The sequence below is a fragment of the Schistocerca serialis genome, chromosome 2 (genome assembly GCF_023864345.2).
Source record: "Schistocerca serialis cubense isolate TAMUIC-IGC-003099 chromosome 2, iqSchSeri2.2, whole genome shotgun sequence".
Lineage (NCBI taxonomy): Eukaryota > Metazoa > Arthropoda > Insecta > Orthoptera > Acrididae > Schistocerca > Schistocerca serialis.
In genome coordinates, this window is record NC_064639.1 from 409,865,527 (window position 1) to 409,886,504 (window position 20,978).

The following is a 20,978-nucleotide window of genomic DNA, read 5'->3' on the forward strand; positions in this document are numbered from 1 at the left end:
ATGTATTGGCCCCAGCACTGTTTCTCATTATCATTAATGTATTTGCACAGTTGCTCAAAGATACTCGTATGAACATTTACATAACGAAAAAGACGTAACAGAAGAATACTTAAAATAAATAGCGAGAACATAGTGTGTTTGTGGCACAAAATGTGAGAAACAGAGTACTTAGTTCGGCTTGGCGTGTCCCCTGAATATTAACCATACAGTGTGATTCACATTGATCTTTAAAAATGTATATTTCAGCAGTAGGGATAGGCAGAAAGATTCGTTTATGGAATAATGTTCATAAACACCTAAAGTCTTATAGCCATTTAACAGACTTCCGTATGTATGCCATCTGCAGAAAGGAGGATATCTAAGTGATATTCCAGTTCTCTCCTTGCCCGGCCTAGCGATGCCATCATAAATGCGAGCAACTGCTGCTCTGATTCGAGGTCGCATTTCATGCAGGTCCACCGGCGGGGTCGAGCAGACAGTATTCTTCATAAAGCGCCAACGATAAAAATTCGACGGGGTTACGTATGTAAACCTTGGGGACCAGGAAATGAGTCCTCCTCTGCCAATCCATCGACCTGTAAATGTGTCACCCTAAGCCTTGCTAACAATCGAGCCCCAATGAGGAGACGTTTTGCAACATGTTTAAACGCAAACTGTTCCAACATGCCCGTCTAAGAGTCGATATCATTGACACCTCTGCAAGGAAAAACGCCCCCACCACACCGTCATGAAGTACTTCCCACCACACTTTTACATTTGGACTGTCGTGCACAGTATTTGTGCTGAAATAGGGGGGGGGGGGGGGGAGGTTCTCAGAGCCCCAGAACCTCTCGTTGCGTCGGGGGGCACATGAAAGCAAGTTTCATCCGTGTATTTTTCAGGAAATTGTGATCATCATTGATAGGACTCGGACAGGTCTGGAATAAGGAATTTCGGGGCCGCCTGTGAAGTCTGATTTAGGGGTCCCCATACTTTTTTTCTAGAGCGCAATTTTGTTGCACTTTATATAATTTTTGTGATTATATAGAGACCTCGCTGAAAACGACTTACAAGTTCGTGGCGCCCTCCATCGGCAATGCTGGAATTCAGTATAGTGTTGGCCCACCCTTAGCCTTAATGACAGCTTCCACTCTCGCAGGCATACGTTCAGACAGATGTGGAAGGCGTCTAGGGGAATGGCAGCCCATTCTTCACGGAATGCTGCACTGAGGAGAGGGATCAGTGGCGGTCGGTGAGGCCTGGCACGAAGTCGGCGTTCCAAAATATCCCAAAGGTTTTCCATAGGATTTAGGTAAGGACTCTGTGCAGGCCAGTCCATTACGGGGATGTTATTGTCGTGAAACCACTCCGCCACTGGCCGTGCATTATGAACAGGTGCTCAATCGTGTTGAAAGATGCAATCGCCATCCCCGAATTGCTCTTCTACAGCGGGAAGCAAGGAGGTGCTTAAAACATCAATGTAGGTCTGTGCTGTGATAGTGCCACGAAAAAAAAAAAAAAAAAAAAAAAAAAACGAGAAAAAAAAATGAGAAGCACGACCACACCATAACACCACCGCCTCCGAATTTTAGTGTTGGCACTACACACGCTGGCAGATGACGTTCACCGGGCATTCGCCATACCCTCACCCTGCTGTCGGATCAAAAATGGTTCAAATGGCTCTGAGCACTATGGGACTTAACTTCTGAGGTCATCAGTCCGTAGAACTTACAACTACTTAAACCTAACTAAACTAAGGACATCACACACATCCATGCCCGAGGCAAGATTCGAACCTGCGACCGTAGCGGTCGCGCGGTTCCAGACTGCAGCGCCTAGAACCGCTCGTCCACCCCGGCCGGCCTGCCGTCGGATCGCCACATTGTGTATCGTGATTCGTCACTACACACAACGTTTTTCCACAGTTCAATCGTCCAATGTTTACGCTCCTTACACTAAGCGAGGCGTCGTTTGGCATTTACCGATGTGATGTGTGGCTTATGAGCAGCCGCTTGACGATGAAATCCAAGTTTTCTCACCTCCCGCCTAACTGTCATAGTACTTGTAGTGGATCCTGACGCAATTTCGAATTTCTGTGTAATTGTCTGGATAGATGGCTGCCTATTACACATTACGACCCTCTTCAACTGTCGGCGGTCTCTGTCAGTCAACAGACGAGGTCGGCCTGTACACTTTTGTGCTGTACGTGTCCCTTCTCGTTTCCACTTCACTATCACATCAGAAACAGTGGACCTAGGGATATCTAGCTTTGTGAAAATCTCGCGTACAGACGTGTGACGCAAGTGATGCCCAATCACCTGACCACGTGCGAAGTCCGTGAGTTCCACGGAGCGCCCCATTCTGCTCTCTCACGATGTCTAACGACCACTGAGGTCGCTAATATGGAGTACCTGGCAGTAGGTGGCAGCACAACGCACCTAATATGAAAACTATGTTTTTGTGAGTGTCCAGATACTTTTGATCATGTGTCTGTGTGTGTGTGTGTGTGTGTGTGTGTGTGTGCGTGTGCGTGTGTGTGTGTGTGTGTGTGTTACTCGTTAAATGGCACTAGCTCACGTTCCTGTATTATAGCTATTTTTCTGCATAGCCCGTCTGCTTTTTCATGTTTTTTCCTGGTTTATGGATTATTCGAACTCAGATTAACTGAGTTTTAACGACCTCCTCGTCAGTCTATTGAATGGGTTCTTCAAACCTAAAAATCACTCAAAGTAGCATGGTACGTTACTACCTTGAACTCCCTTCCATACAGGTAACACTAAAAGTATGTCACTCCAATTATAAAGCTAAGTAAGCAATACCCTTTCTGTAGTAGAACAATTCTTCTCTGCTGTGTTTAAGTGTCTTGATGCATATGCAGTAGGATAACATGCCCCAACGTATGATTCGGCACATCACATGATAATATGAATTCCTCAAAAACTGGAAACACCAACAACGGACTCGACATCACTAGTCTCCTCAATTCGACTAATACTTCCTGGCATTCAAAAATGGTTCAAATGGCTCTGAGCACTATGGGACTCAACTGCTGAGGTCATTAGTCCCCTAGAACTTAGAACTAGTTAAACCTAACTAACCTAAGGACATCACAAACATCCATGCCCGAGGCAGGATTCGAACCTGCGACCGTAGCGGTCTTGCGGTTCCAGACTGCAGCGCCTTTAACCGCACGGCCACTTCGGCCGGCCCTGGCGTTCTGTCGACCTTACAAACTTACTCCCTTCTTCAGCAACTGCCATCAGCGATCTGGTAATATCCGCAAACCCCTTCACGAATTCCTGTAATAATTTATGAGGCCAAGGAAATACTGTAATTCATTCCTTGGTTGTTTCTGGCACCGAAAACACTCGTACTACCTGTATTAACTTCGGATGGATCCTCACACCGTTCCTACAAATGATATGGCCCTGATAGTTAACCTCTTCTAGACCTGAGTGACATTTTTCCGTGGTGCGTGTCACATGCGCTACTCGTAACCTCTTGAACACTTCCCACAGATGTTGCCTATGCTGTTGCATATCCCTTGAAAAAGACATCGTCAAGATGTACGAGACGTTTAAGTGAATTCAATCCTTTCAGCTCTTCATCCAACAACCGTTGGAATCGTGCCGGTACATTCCAAAAGGCATCCTTATATGCTGATAGTGACCCCAAGGTGCTGAAAACGCCGTTTTTGTCGATCTTCAAGAGCGACTTCTAGCTGGTGGTATCCACTCCTTCATCTTACTGTCGAGAGATACTGGCTTTGCCCTAGGTTATCTATCGTCTCCGTGATGTTCAGAATTTGGTAGGGAATGTCACAGTCTTACTATTCAATTGGTAGCAATCGCAACAAAATCGATACTTGTTTGATCCCTCCGTAGACCTGTTCTACACGATCACACTTCCTGTCCCCTAGAGACTAGTTCCCTCTTCTACAATTCCATCAGCCAATTCTTGTTTTATAAATTCCTCCAATTCTGTATGCAGCGTTCATGGAATTCCGTACGGTTTTCGGTACACCTGTGCTTCCTTTCCTAACAGAATCCCGTGTTGTGTTACTGGCGTAGCACTCAGTAGCCCTTGTGGAAAGATAAATCGTGATATTCTAGCAACAGATCCTCCGTTGTGTCCTCTCCGTCCCCTTAAAATGCTTCAATTTCCCACGAAACGTAGTCCTAGCTGCAACCTGTATGTCGTCATAGCCTACACTCCCAGTGAGGTAATCTTCTTCATCCAGAATCTCTAATGTAGCCAATAATGTTCTCTTTAACAGCTTAACTTCTTCGTCGCCAAGGTTATCCACCTTGACGGATACTATTTTGCCTTCGTCCCTCTATTGCACACCAAACAATACGCCACGCCCTCGAGCGGTTCTGTTACACATAACATCAAATGGTAATTCGGGCTCCACATTCCCTCATTGCGACTCTCCCGTGCTTCCTGACAAACAGTCATGCAGTCTCCCCCTGGATCACCACTGTTATCACCCCATACCCTTATCAGTGACCTACATCTCCACTACTACCATTCCCATTAAATTGTTGGCCACCTCCGTTAACTCGTGGTTTATCTGGGCTGTTATGTGCGTCAGACTTTCTTTATACCAGATCAACATAACAACAGTGTCCCCTAGTTGGAATGTCTCCCCACTAAGTTCTATTACACATCGTCCAAGACCAATTATGGCATGATGTTAATGCAGAAAGTCCATCCCTAGGATCATTGTGCAGCACTCACTCACCTGAGACACAACTTCCACACATTTCTTAAACTTGGTTGCTTCGATTAAAAAACTCATCACTGCTGACACCAGTGGTCATATATCACTATCCCCTACTGCATGCAAATTATAACATGTTGGATTCCAACGCTTCCTTTCCTCTAAGACTCTTGGGGTCACTGACACGTGCGCCCCTGTGTCCCGTTGGACACGCGGGTGCACGTGTCAGTGGCATCAAGAGTGTTAATGGAGTATATCGTACCACCTGTCACAGCCACTAAGACAAATTCTGCCTCTGCATTCGTTCTAACTGAATTTATTTTTACTAGAAACTGCTATTGTCGGCGCTGGGGTTCCCTTTAAAGCTTAATGGACCCTTTCTCCCCCTGGATCACCACTGTTATCACCCCATACCCTTATCAGTGACCTGCATCTCCACTACTACCATTCCCATTAAATTGTTGGCCACCTCCATTAACTCCATCACTCCTTCATGGGTGGTAGCACTGCTTCTGCATATTTCCGGTCTGTCTACAATTCAAACACTTCAATTTCAATGCAAATATACACTATATGATCAGAATTATACGGACACCCCCCCAAAACACGTTTTTCATATTAGGTGCATTGTGCTGCCACCTATTGCCGGGTACTTCATATCAGCGACATCAGCAGTCTGTAGACACCGTGAGAGAGCAGAATGGGGCGCTCTGCGGAACTCACGGACTTCGAACGTGATCGGGTGATTGGGTGTCACTTGTGTCATACGTCTGTACGCTAGATTTCCACACTCCTAAACATCCCGAGGTCCACTGTTTCCGATGTGATACTGAAGTGGAAACGTGAAGGGACACGTACAGCACAAAAGCGTACAGGCCGACCTCGTTCATTGACTGACAGAGACCGCTGACAGTTGAAGAGGATCGTAATGTGTAGGCAAACATCTATCCAGACCATCATACAGGAATTCCAAATTGCATCAGGATCCACTGCAAGTACTATGACAGCTAGGCGGGAGGTGAGAAAACTTGGATTTCATCGTCAAGCGGCTGCTCATTAGCCACACAACACGGCAGTAAATGCCAAACGACGCCTCACTTGGTGTAAGGGGCGTAAACATTGGACGATTGAACAGTGGAAAAACATTGTGTGTAGTGACGAATCACGGTTCACTATGTGGCGATCCGATGACAGGGTGAGGGTATGGCGAATGCCCGGTGAACGTCATCTGCCAGCGAGTGCAGTGCCAACAGTAAAATTCGGAGGCGGTGGTGTTATGATGTGGTCGAGTTTTTCGTGAAGGGGGCTTGCACCACTTGTTTTGCGTGGCACTATCACAGCACAGGCCTACACTGATGTGTTTTAAGCACCTTCTTGCTTCCCACTGTTGAAGAGCAATTCAGGGATGGCGACTGCATCTTTCAAATGGTTCAAATGGCTCTAAGCACTATGGGACTTAACGTATCAGGTCATCAGTCCCCTAGATGTAGAACTACGTAAACCTAGCTAACCTAAGGACACAATACACATCCATGCCCGAGGCAGGATTCGAACCTACGACCGTGGCAGCAGCGCGGTTCCGGACTGAAGCGCCTAGAATCGCTCGGCCACAGAGGCCGGCTTGCATCTTTCAACACGATCGAGCACCTGTACATAATGCACGGCACGTGGCGGAGTGGTTACACGATAATAACATCCCTCTAATGGACTGGCCTGCATAGAGTCCTGACCTGAATCCTACAGAACACGTTTAGGATGTTTTGGAACGCCGACTTCGTGCCAGGCCTTACCGACCGACACCCATACCTCTCCTCAGTGTATCACTCCGTGAAGAAGGGGCTGCATTCCCCAAGAAACCTTCCAGCACCTGATTGAACGTATGCCTGCGAGAGTGAAAGCTGTCATCAAGGCTAAAGTCGGCCAACGCCATATTGAATTCCAGCATTACTAATGGATGGTGGCACGAACTTGTAAGTCATTTTCAGCTGGGTGTCCGGATACTTTTGATCATATTGTGTATGTCTTCAGTCCCTCAACCCAGTCAATCTATCCGTTTCCTCGTATTCCAATGCTTACCTGACCCCAGCATGAAGATCTCTAGGCACCCCCATACGTACGGCCCTCATCTCTGGTGCGAAACTGTTCAGAAAAGCATTGAGTGCTCGCTGCTCAGGCTTCTGCAGCATCATTTTGTTCACCTCATCAATCTTCAATAACAAGCAGGTGTGAGTATTCAACTTCCTGATCCTGTCTGCGTAGTCTCCCACTGCGCCCGCATCTCGTGGTCGTGCGGTAGCGTTCTCGCTTCCCACGCCCGGGTTCCCGGGTTTGATTCCCGGCGGGGTCAGGGATTTTCTCTGCCTCGTGATGGCTGGGTGTTGTGTGCTGTCCTTAGGTTAGTTAGGTTTAAGTAGTTCTAAGTTCTAGGGGACTGATGACCGTAGCAGTTAAGTCCCATAGTGCTCAGAGCCATTTGAACCATTTTCTCCCACTGCCTCGTTGTACACTGTATCTAACTGTTCCTGAATAATAAAAAAAACGCGCTTTATTCTGCTTCCTATGCTGTTGTTCCAATCCCCGTCTCAGTTGATCAAAAGTCTGTGTACTGTATAACACTTCCGTCCAGCTCACGGACAACTTTCCTTCCCCTGTCAAACACATGCAATTAGGTAGGTAGGTAAACAGTAACGGTCCTGTCACAATTCCTGGGGGTACTCGGGAAATTACCTTTACATGTGTCCATTTTGTTCCGTTAAGAGCGACGTGTTGAGTTCTATCTGCAAGGAAGTCTTGAATCCAGTCGTAAATCTGCTGCGATGCTCGATAAACTAAACGGTAGTGCGGGACGCTGTCAACAGCTTTCTGAAGTCAAGGAACACGGCCTCGTCCGGAGCGCCGTTGTCTACGGCGCTGCGCATATCATGGAGGAACAGGGAGAACTGAGCTTCGCAGGATCTCTGATTGCAAAAATCGAAATTTTCCTTCTCCAGAAACGTCATAATTGTTGAACATAAAACATGTTCCATAATTCCACAACAGGTTGACGTTCAACGATATAGGTCTGTAATTGTGTGTATCTGTCCTAAGGCCCTACTTAAAAACGGAAATGACCTGCGCTTCTTCCCAGTCGCTAGGTATCCTTCGTTGTTCAAGCGATCTGTGCATTACATTTATGAAGTTTTAGTGTGTATGTATATCCAGTTTACGATCTCTTATTCTTATCACTGCTGCGTGGCAGCGCCACCTATTGAGGTGATTCTGTATTGGGCTTCAGTACTAGCACACGACGCTGTGGTGCATTATGCTTATTACCTGAGCCCCCATCTTACTCTGTTACTCGCTCCTGTGCTGTGAACGGGAACGCGTTATGCAGATCTTGGTGTCTCTCGTGTCCATCTAGAAAAGGTAATGATTTTACTATTTTATATTTCTAGTTTTTACTGAGTTTAACGAAGGCGATGTTGGCCTGATATATTCGACGATGCCCATGTCTACACTGACTAAAGGATTCTTCTAAGAAATACCAAATTAAGGTATTTGCTCTTACAGTATTTGATCTGTTTATACATGCTTTTAGGTTATCCAAGTCTGCACAACGCGATCGCGATTCTTAAGTAGATGTATTTGTTCTCTGTTTTCTATGTGGATAACCTGAAGATGCCTAAATAAGGCGAAACGCAACACCGAAAAATAAAAAAATAAAATTGCAACCAAGACTGTTTTTAACCAATACAATTCGATAATTCTAGTCTTACATTATTAATCTCAGATCTCACAACCTGAACACTTTCAATCCTAGCCTTCTATCTTGCATAACACAGGGGCTAGTGGCTTCAGAGTCAGCTTTATATGATCCTTGAGTGACTTCCAGCGCATCACAGAAGCAGAAAATAATGTGAACAATCTTAACACATCCGATGATTTAACTGCATCACTAACAATCAAGTTCAAGCTTGCTCCTCGTGTTGCTTCCGTTGCCTTAAGTTCGCCCTGACAATCTGCAAGCAGTATCGAGTCAGCGCAGGATACGATGGCCGACGTGCGCTGACCAGTTTCCGTCCAAATGGCTGGGCGAGGTCATTCTTTTTTTTGGAAGGGGAGGCCGCAGTGTTCGTCCCTTTTCGGCCGGTCGGCAATGACACAATCGAGGCGCACGCCCTGCAACCTTTCTCAAACGATTTTACAGAAACTATTCGCTAAAAAAAATTCAGTTTTGCATTACATATAGCGTTATATGTTAGCTTGATGGTGATGTTCCCATCATTCCGTTCATGGTCCTAGTGACCGTGATATTTGCAGGGAAGCAGGACACTACGCGAAATTCGAAAAGCGTTTGCAATGAAAATTATGGGTCGCTATGACTCTGCGTTTGGTGCGTATTAAATAATGTGTTGCTGCAAATGAAATTTCTCTAACATATTGACTTTTTCTTTGGACTTGGCTGGAGGTCTCTATCTGTGACCAGTATCGAGAAAATTGATCTGACGTAGCTCACGCATTTGCGATCGCGCCGCGCTCATTTGTGATCGCGCCACGCCAGCGCTAAAGCCACAACATTCCTCATATTTCAAGAACGGTTTGAGATATCAGAACGAGAGTATGGTAAATGATAGCAAGAAAGAAGGAGAGTGTTTTGCAATGTGGTCATTATGGAAAACATTATTTACTGTGTTGTCGTTCAACTAACTACAAACTTTTTCGATGAAAGAATGTAATTTTTAAGGGCCATCGATAGCTGGTGAAATGCGAAATACTATAGATTTTGGAACAACATAACTGAAGAAATTACACGTTCATTTTTGTACCGAGGATGTGCTTTTTCATAAGCTACTGACCTGACTTTTCCTCAGTTCCTCCCTTAATAACCAATTTTTCCGAATTCTCTTGCAATTGCGTCTGCATATGTTAGTGAGGTGACACTGTGTAAACTCCGCTGTGTTTTGGCAAAAGGAAGAAATTTTAACATGGCAACGAGAGAAATATTTAAGTTTTACTCAAAATTAACCGCTCATAACACTTCTCTGAAAGTTGCAAATTGTTATCAAGCCAGGCGAAAATAAATCGCTGCTTTTGTTGCATTTTCAGATACCAACCAACTCAGAGGTGACAGTAAATATTTTTTGAATGGTCACCATGCAATTGTGGGTGTGGAGGGGCTCCACTTATTATTCACAAAAAATGTTTGTGTAGTCTTTGGTTTAGAGCGACACCTCCCATCTAGCACTCGGCATTTCCCCTACAGCGCCTGCCCATAACTCCCATCACTACCATTCTCCACATGTATGCCCTACCGATTGCGCGTCTACCAACCATGTTATTCTCTGCAGAGACTACCAAGGTTATGTGGTATATGAAGCAACAATTTTGTGAGATTTCTTCCAGTAGTGTCACTAACTTAAGAAAAACATAAAAAATATTTTTCAGTTACAACTGGTTTCGAAAACACATGTACCACTCTTAAAACCACGGTTAGTTGCTCCTTGTGACTTAACTTTGGTGTACAGTGCTATATTATTCAATCATTATTGAAGCACTGTAACAAATATGTCTGAAAAGGCCATGTGCAGAATCACGGTTTGGGGTTCTTGGTGCTCAGTCCCTATTTCAGCTAGGAACATGGGGTAAAAAGGTTTTGATTTTGCCCTGGCTGGCAGCCATTTGTATAGTCATTCGAACATTTGTCTTACTGTAGCTATGTTCAAGTATCTTAAGGAAGGTTTGAATGACGAACTGCAGCTGTCGTCCAGGCTAATAGTGAGAATCGATTAATGCCTTTTGTAAAAGATTTTAATTGCACTGAAATTTACGTTCACTTGAAAACACCATTTGTATGTGAACGATTCGAATTTTGCACGCAAAAACACAGAAAAAACATGTTTTTCTAGGAGGTTTTTGAAGCGCACTACTTCTATGTACTAAACTTGTATGAATTGGTTGAAATATTGCACGTAGGTAGACAAATGGATAAAGTCAAAACTAATTTTGCAGCATTTCATGGGCGCATCTTAATGGGAGATTTCTTTTAGCGAAGAAATATACTAGGGAAAATGACCTTAACAAAACCAATCTACAACTCTTTTCTTCCTAATCAATTTGATCGTGAGTTACTTGATTAGTTAAATTTGAGCTTTTATTCCCTGCAAAAGCTCTTTCCACTTGCATATTTCAATAAATGGTTGTGGGACAGCCCATTGTTAGAGAGAAGCTTTGATAAAATTTGCCAGTCCTTAAACCATTTCTAAATCTTCATCTACATCTATACTCTGCAAACCACTGTGAAGTGCATGGCGGAGAGTGTGTCTCATTGTACCAGTTATTTGGGTTTCTTCCCATTCCATTCACGTATTGAGTGTGGGAAGAGCGATTGCTGTATTTAATCTAATCTTGTCCTCGTGACCCGTATGTGAGCAATAAGTAGGGAGTTGTAGTATATTTGTAGAATCACCATTTAAAACTGGTTCTTGAAACATTGTAAGTGGCCATTCTTGGGATAGTTTACTTCTGTCTTCAAGAGTCTGCCAGTTCGCTTACTTCAACATCTCTGTGGCACTCTGCCACAGTCTAATACACCTGTGCTTATTCGTGTGATTTGTAAGTTTCCTAGCATTCTACGAATAAAGCCAAGTCTGCCGCCTGCTTTACCCATTACTGAGTCTGTATGATCATTCCATTTCGTATCCCTACAACCAGGTATTTTGCAGGAGTTGGTTGATTCCAACTTTGGCTCACTGATATTGTAGTCATAGCATGCTACGTTTTTTTCGTTAAGTGAAGCGCACAATTTTACATTTCTGGACATTTAAAGCAAATTGCAGTCCTTGCACTGCTTTGAAATCTTATCAAGATCTAACTGAATACTAATGCAGTTTCTTTCTTCACTATAGATAATTGCATCATCTGCAAAAAGTCTGAGGTTACTTTCCCGCAAGGTCGATAATATACAATATGATCAGCGAGGGTCCCAACACACTTCCCTGGGGCACACATGAAGTTACTTCTACATCTGAAGATGACTCTCCACCCAAGATAACATGCTGCGTGCCCCCTACCAAAAACCTTCAATCCAGTCACAAATTTTGCTTGATACCCCATATGCTCTGACTTTTGACAATAAGTGTATATGTGGTACTGAGAGGAACACTTTTCGGCAATGAAGAACTACTGCATCCACCTGACTGCCTTGATCCAAGGCTTTCAGTATCATGCGAGAAATGTGCAAATTGAATTGCGCATGATCGATGTTCTCGAAATCTGTGAAATCGATATCAAGGATATTGGACACTTCTTCTGTCGTTATTGGAAACGGGTGTGACGTGTTCTTTCTTCCAATTGCTGGCAAGGGCGCCCATACGCGGGATCAAGTGGCAGGCGGTGGGTGGGGGGGGGGGGGGGGGGGGAGGAGGGAGAGGGGTTAGCTATCAGGGTAAAAGAAGAATGTAGTGCATTCGGGTGTTTTTCTTTCAAGAAAATGATTTAGAAATTAGTATTACGCAGTTTTTTTTAAACAGTTCGGAACTGTAACGTTTTGGTGCCTACTTACAAGATCACCCCCCACCCCTGCCACTACAAGCTGCCATACGGGCGCCCTTGGCTACTGGGCACGCTTTTTGTTCGAGGGACCTACAATAGATTTAGAGTTAAAAGAGTGGCTAACTTTCTTATGAGAGAGCCAACACTCGAACCGAACACTTGGCAATCAAAGCAATACACGTTCGCTTAATTTTTTCGTCATTTAGAAGATGCTGTAAGCCATGAAAAACAGTAAAACACATTCTTGTCTTTTTTAAATTTATTTAATTTTTTTTAATTAAAAAAACATTCTTGTCAAGCCATCCACAGGAAATTTTACATTTTTTTCACCAATGTCTTCCGGACCTTCCTTAATTGCTCTTATCCTAAAATTGTTATTTGTAATATCTGGCCAAGTTCCCGAGTCGCTAAGAGCGTCGACAACTTGAAGGCTGTTATCTTCCTCAGACGAATTTCTTTTATCTTGCTGATATTGGCATGGTCCGGTTCCTGTCTGCAGTGACACTCTCACAAACAAATTTCCAACAATGTTTACCATTCCTCAGCCTTATCACCTTATGAAACTTCAGTAATACCGTATCCTCTAATATCAGATTGTTCATTCACGGAAACATTGTCATTTTGGTTTAAAAATTTATTTAATGAACTCTTTTAGGATGTCACACCTGTATTTTTTTTTTGTTGATACCCAACAAGTACCTACAATCCGTCCAACACTCCTGCATAAAACAAATCACCGGCTCCAATTGGACCAGATATAGACACGCAGTCTGTGTTCGTACTTGATGCCTAACTGGACTGCTGAACCAAGATATCGAAAACATCAGGGCCCTTGATTCGAACGCGCCCTGTCTGTAGCTTAGCAGTGGCAACTCCAATCCGCTCGCCAGTTGGAAGGGTTGAAGTTTGTCACTGCGGGCTGCCTGACGGTCTCGGCTTGCACGGCGCACTTACCTAGCTACCATTCACCGGGTCGGCTACACTAAACTTTTCTGGAATTTCCGCGCAAGCCGGCTGCTGATTGATAAGAGAGAAAGGGAAATGTGTATTGTTGTCGGTGCACGTGGAGAGCCGGCCGTTGTGGCCGAGTAGTTCTAGGCGCTTCAGTCTGGAACCGCGCGACCGCTACGGTCGCAGGTTCGAATCCTGCCTCGGGCATGGATGTGTGTGATGTCCTTAGGTTAGTTAGGTGTAAGTAGTTCTAAGTTCTAGGGGACTGATGACCTCAGATGTTAAGTCCTATGGTGCTCAGAGCCATTTGAACCATTTTTTTGCACGTGGAGATGCTGCGGTATTCATCAGAGCAGTCCGTTTTAAAGAAAAGTAGAATCAGCAATGAAGGTGCTCTCGACAGCGGGATTAGTGTGACTGCAGCCTATTACCATTCTACATTTGAAGACTGTTGTTCTTATAGCAGGAAAGCGGACTGTGCGCTAAGTAGGACCAAATTTAGACAGGGACCATGACGGGGCTGCTTCAAGCTCGGGGGCTATCCGAGACTGCGGTTCTTACGGTACCGGTAGCCTTAAACCGGCCCGGGCTCAGAATCTCAACTGCTTTGCGCTTAGGCCTGCCATCGGGTTGAAGCACATGTTGCATCTGCGTGTTATAGTCATTAAATTGATTAAAAGCAGAAACAGATTTCCGGTATGAGTCCGCGATCATAGTGAATGTTTTATGAGTCACACCGTGTAGATCGCTAAATAAAATATCTTTATTTATTACTACATTTCAGCGGCTACCGTCATCAATTATCTGCCTTGAAGATGAAAGGAATGTAAAGAGTGACAAGCGTTTGTTATACAAGCTCAAGCCTTAAAAATTTTGAAAAGATAAAAAGAACATACGAAAAGGGTGACTCATCAAAAATAATTGAACTTGTGAAGCAATATTGAAATGCACACCTAATCAGAGCGTCAACTAACAACTGATTTGAAAATTATACGATATGAGTTCCAGCTGCCAGGTGGCTTTTACTTTATTACCGTATTATTCTATTTTCCCTTTCCACTCAAAAAAGACAGACACACTTTAAACTAGAAATATACAGTGTCTAATTATAAATCACGATTACAATGAATATAATTTGGCTATATATTTGTAATTTAAACTATCAGTCTGCTTATAAATGGAAGGGAAAAATTGAATAATAATAAAGTAAAAGCCACCTGTCAGCTAGGACTTATATCTTCGTGTAATTGTTAATCCTGTTATTACTTGACACCCCAGGTATACAGGGCGAGTCACTAAATATTGCCACCAAGAATAACTGCGAAAGTATGATAGGAGCTGAAAAGTTTGTAGGACTAAAGTTGCATGGGACATCGGGGGCAATACAATGACGTTGTGGTTTTTTGTTGCTAGGTGGGGTCGCTTCGGAGATATGAAGGTCAACTTTGTTTTTTAAAACGGGATGCTTTTTTTTCACTTGCCGCCCTGATTTTACGACCCACCACCTAAAAGGGTGTCCGGACATTTTTCGCTGATGTCTAGAAATGATTTCCAGAGACAATTGGGGATTCGTAAAAGACATTGTTTATAAAGATGTTCCAACTACACCTGAAGATATGCAAGAGAGAATTGTCAGAGTATGTGCTTCAATAAGTGCCACTGTGATAAGGAATACCACTCAATCCATGATAAGAAGATTGCAGCACTGCATTGATACCAATGGTCATCACTTCGAACACCTTCTGTAAATGGATGTTCATGCCACCTTTGTGACCTTTGTTGACCTTCAGAGACCTTACTGTTTCATTGGTTTCGTCTCGATAGCTGCTATTAGAAAATAAGTACCAATCTACAGCATCCCATTTAAAAAACTCATAGTTTACCTTCATACCTCTGACGCGACCCCGCCTATCAACAAAATGCCAACGTCATATTATGCTCCCTTTTGTCCCATGCAACTTTTGTCCCACAAACTTTTCAGCTACTATCATTCTTTTGGAGTTATTCCCGGTGGCAATAGTGAGTGACTCATCTTGTACATAAATTTTAATACTGGTGCTGAACCTTGCTTTCACAAATTCAAAATTTTTTCATGAACAAACCTTTTAAACGGTTTTTTAAGTTTTTAATTTTTGAAATTAAACTCCCTCTGAGTTAAATATCTACTCAGATAGCCATGGACGCGGACTGGCAGAAGTACTACGAAACCATTACGATCTGAAAGTATGCAGTCATGTGAAACTAGGAGAACCAATGCGGGAAATTATTATGGACGTTATACTGGACAACAAAAATCGTCATGTTGTATTAATTGGAAGAGCAAATGACGTGTATTGTAACGAGTTAGCTAACGCTATTATCAGTCTCAAAATTGCCCTCAGTTCGATAGAGAACCAAAAAGTAACTGTTATTGGTATACCACAAAGGCATGACCTCATATCTGCTTCATGTGTGAACGCCGAAATTAAGGAAGCAAATAAACAGATACAAACAGTGTGTAAATTGTACCTAAACATAAGATTTCTATCAGTCGATTTCCTGGACAGATGCAGCTTTACAAAACATGGCATACACCTGAATAGAAGAGGCAAGTCATCTCTGTGCAAAGCAATTTACGAAACGTTAGAAACATATGAAAAACAAAGTATCTATGAGTCAGTACCAGCCATTGTAATGAACTACCAATACATTATTGAAAGCAACCATGCAGGAACTGAATCTATCTTGGAGACAATGACAAAGCAGCTGCAGAACCACAAATTGCTACAGCATTACGATCAAATTCAGTAACAACTGCAGCACCAGCAAAAACCAGCAACATATGAACCAGCTCAAGCAACAAGACCAATAACAGCAGCAGCACAAGTAACAAAAGCAGAAATGGTGTCAACAACAACTGTAGCAGTTCCGCTGCAGTCACTGGTAGAAAAGCACAAGCAACAGAAGCAGAAATGGTGTCAACAACAACTGTAGCAGTTCCGCTGCAGTCACTGGTAGAAAAGAGGAAGGAAACCACAGTGAGTATTGTATCACCACCTCCATCCTATGCCAAAGTGTTATCAAGTGCCTCCACGAAGCCTGCCCACATAAACTATGTAACATGTGAAACAAACAAGAACCTTGAGAAACAGACAACAAAAATGTCACCTCCATTAGCAGATAAGAAGACAGAAACCTCAGTAAGTACTGTATCATCTCCATCCCATAGTGAAGTGTTATCTAGTGCATCAAATCAGCCATCCCATACTAATGTGTTATCAAGTAGGCCTATATCAAATCCCCCATGCCAGTTAAATTATGAAGGAAGTGAAATAAAAAAGTCTGCCACCCGAGCCTCAAACAGAACCAAAAAAATACCACAGAGAAGTAATGATTTTTTACGGTCTGCCACAAGGAAGTCCAGCTGCTACCGAAACATAATACCATCTCCACACCAAACATGAGGACCAGTGAAAGGCAAACCACCATGTGTGCATCCAATTGGGCCCAAGACACCATTCATCTTCGCTCTTGCTGTGAAAAATCAATATTATTCATGCACATAAATATTAGATCTCTGAAATATAGAGGTGATGAACTTGGTGTTGTATTGAATGGAAACAATAGAATAATATTATGTATTAATGAACACTGGTTAAGAGAAGAAGAGATAAAACTGTATGTAGCACCATGTTTTAATTTAATTAAAAGTTACTGCAGACCGAATGAAGGTTATGGGGGTTCCTCAATATATATGTGACAACCTAGGGTTAAGATATTCTGTGCTTGATGTTAGGGACATATGTGTTAAAGGCATTCTTGAAGTGGCTGTCATGCTACTACCAACATTAAAACTCACAGTTATTTCAATATACCATTCTCCTGACAGTGATGCCAATCAATTTGTAGAGTGTTTAGATAAACTTATTCGCCATACAAAAAAATATACCAAACACAAGACAGGAATTTTAGGAGATTTAAATTTTGATGTAAGGAAAAAAAACATGCTAAGATCCCATAATCTCTTCCGTGCAAATTATAGTCCCTTTCTTGTCTCGACAATTTTATCACAAATATACATAAAGATGATTTTGAATTGGGACTCCTTAATGTTGACCATCTGGCAGATCACAAAGGTATATGGAGAAAACTAACAATTAATGAAACAATGGGGGATTGTGAACCAACCCGGTATGTCAGGTTATTAAATGATAAAAGCATAAACAGCTTCAGGGATAAGCTGAAGGTATTAAACTGGAATAATATAATATATGCTTCCAACAATGTTGAGGAGGCTTGTAGCAGGTTTTCTAGTACTCTATCTGAAATTTTCAATACCTCCCGTCCAATGGTTACCAAACGAAACAAAACTATGGCAAGAAAGCATGGTCGAACTACTCCACATAGGTGGTTCACATCATATTTACAGAAGCTGAGATTGATGGTTTTGATATGCTATGATGAGGTAAAAATGGTAGCGTTGATAATGCAACGTATGTTAGCCTCAAGAGACACTATAGATCACAAGTCAGATTAGCAAAATGTAGAGCAAATGATAACTTCATCACAAACTCCAATAATTAGTGTAAGGCTGCGTGGAGGGTCATTAAAGCAGAATTAGGTACAGGCAGTCTTAGTGTAAAAGTTACAACTGATGTTAATGTCACCCCAGATGAATTTAACCTCTTTTTTATCAATGCAGCAAACCCTAATCCCTCATCTCCTCATAAGAAGAGTTCAAAATCAAATTCACAATATACTTATATAAACCAGTTTTTACAAAACTTTGCTGATACTGTGCCAACCTGTAATTGGGGGCATGTGGAAATAAGTGATGTAATTAAATCAGTTGCAAAGTTAAGTGACTCTAGATCAGAAGATATTTATAGCCTCTCAAATTTTGTGATTAAAAAAATAATCGACTTGATATCATTCCCTCTCTGCACACTTATAAACTGGATATTTGACAGTGGTAATTTTCTGAATGTCTAAAGAAGACAGCAGTAATTCCATTACACAAAAAGGGTGATAAATACTGCACTAATAATTACCGTCCAATTTCTCTGATACCTATTTTTTCAAAAATAATCGAATATTGTGTACAAAAGCAAATTGACATACATTTGTCAAAAAACAATATACTAAGCAAGCCTCAATATGGTTTTAGGGCCCAGTTATCAACAATTAATGCTGTTGAAAATGTTGTTTCTATTGTACAATCTTCTTCTGAATCCAAATTATCTGCAGAAGCCACACTAGCATTTCATTCTGTAAACCACACAATACTGCTGGAAAAACTATGGTGTTATGGCATTAGGGATCTGGAACTCTCCCTCATTAAATCATATCTCAGTAGCAGAAAGCAAACTGTAAGCTACAATGGTCAAAAGTCACAGTTACTGAATGTCACTAGAGGTGTTCCCTAAGGATCAGTGCTTGGGCCATTACTGTTTATAATATTTATAAATGACCTGCCCAGCAATATCCCATGCAGATCTGTGCTTTTCGCAGATGATACAACTTTCATCAATTCAGGGAAGGACATAAATAAACTGAAAGAGCAAAGTAAAGATTTTCTTAGATTATCCAATATGTGGTTCGAAGCCAGTGAGTTAGGTATTAACTATGAAAAGACTGTAAATATATTCTTCAGCTTATCCAATGCTGATATTGAGTACACTTCTACCAAACTTCTTGGCATATACTTAGATACGAAATCAACCTGGCAGATTCAGATAGACAACATAGCTCGAAAGTTTTCGCGAGTTACCTATCTACTGAAAAAATTACACACCTGTGTTTCTGAAAGCCTGCTGATTAATTCCTATTATGCATTATTAGCTATGGTATTCTTCTATGGGGCAATTCTCCATGGCCCAGGAAAATTTCTATTTGGCAGAAGCAAGCCATCAGGACCATCTCTGGGATTACCAAAAATAACATATCATGTAGGTCATACTTCAAAGAATTACAGATAATGACAGTCCCTTCTCTTTTTATATACAGCTGCCTTTTGTACATAAAAGAAAACTTTAACAGTTACAACCTTAGGCAGTCCGTTCATAATCATAACACTCGTCAAACATTTAAAATAGACATACCAACAACTCAACTCAAGAAAACACAAGGCAGTTATGAATATTAGGGACTAAGGCTTCCCACCCTCCACTGGATGGCACATTTGCGTACATAGTGAAATGACCTCAACAGTGCATCAGGTGTGTCAGCACCATTACTAAACGTGATGTAAGCAGCCACTATATTTAACCTTTTGATTTGATAACCTACCCAGTGGCCATTTTTCATCTCTTTCAGTATGGAGAACGGTGTGCAGCAGCCCTGCACACTCCATTTCATCATGATACTCAATACCTTTTAGGGTCTCCTACCAACTGCCATCATCATTACAAGCAGGCGCTCAGACAAAAAATTGTGAGCTTTCAATTACACCATTCACTGCAGCACACCAGAGCCTCAACTTCAATGGATCTGCATAGGTAATTCAAGTCATCTCCAATGAATTCTCATTTATCATTGAACACGATCCCACACCTACATGTATTACAACCAAATATGCCTTCCAATGACCTTTTGACCCATGTACTGAGGTGTTGTTCTTGTTGTGGGTTGACTTTTTAAGTGATAAATATGTTGCAAGATGCCAACTCTTTACTCATTTCCATATAATAACAGTTACCTTCTGTTCCAAATTTCTTGGTTGCCTCCTTGTTTTCTCTTGATTTTGTGGTCCTGCTATGGAGTGCCATGTATTTAACCACTAACTTCCTTTCTGATTGCAGGAGGGTGAGGGCTATAAAAGAACTTCTACATTTAAATAACTCACTATAAAATCACAAAAAACTATCTCCATAATTTTCTGTATTACTATAAGTTATCAAGTCATAACAACTGATAATTAACAAAGCCTTTCAGACAACATGTTCATACATGACACTTCAGTGCTTCACCAAAACCATTAGTTCATATTTCACTTGAGATAGCATGGCATAGATTATTTATAACCACATTCATTTTTGTTTAGTGCTTGACCATTGTCATCAGGTCCTTTTCTTCTTTGGAGTCCACAACACACACAAAGCATGACTGCTAAGTGCAAGTGGTCCCTCACTGCCCAGTCCAAATTATTCATCCATCATCACATTCTGTGTTGTGCTCACATTTTTCTTTCTCATATCTGCACATAAATTTCAACAAACCTGGACACTGTAGACGCTCTTTATGCTACTACTAATTAAAGTCATGTTTTTCGTATGCACATCTTTTATACGTCTAGTGAAAGGAAAGTGAAACATGGTCCTTTGCTTTATAGCAACATGTACCACTACAATACCACATTGCAAGCAGTCAATTCACGCCCTAAAACAATGTGTTATCCTGCATTCCTTGCCCCTACTTCATAATAATAACCAATCCTACACCACCTACAACTAAAAATCTCAGCAAAAGCCCCTTTCCATTGTACTGTAATTTTTAATGCCTATTCACCTCATTGATCCATCATTCTGTCTGAGGGACTCCCTTCATATGCCTCCAATTACTGAAACTGATATCCATTTTTTACCACCATCCTTCAAAATATCCACTCCTCTGAATGCCTCAGTATGTCTCACAGCTACTCTTTCCATATTCCACCTGTATATGCTACTCTTACATGTGCTTCAGACACTCATATTTCTTTTTTCCAATATAGATACATTTGTATAATTCTACTCCCACTAAACCCTGCACAATGTATTGTTGTACTTATGGTGATAAGTACAACAATATCTGGTCCCATTACCCCACCCTTTGCAGC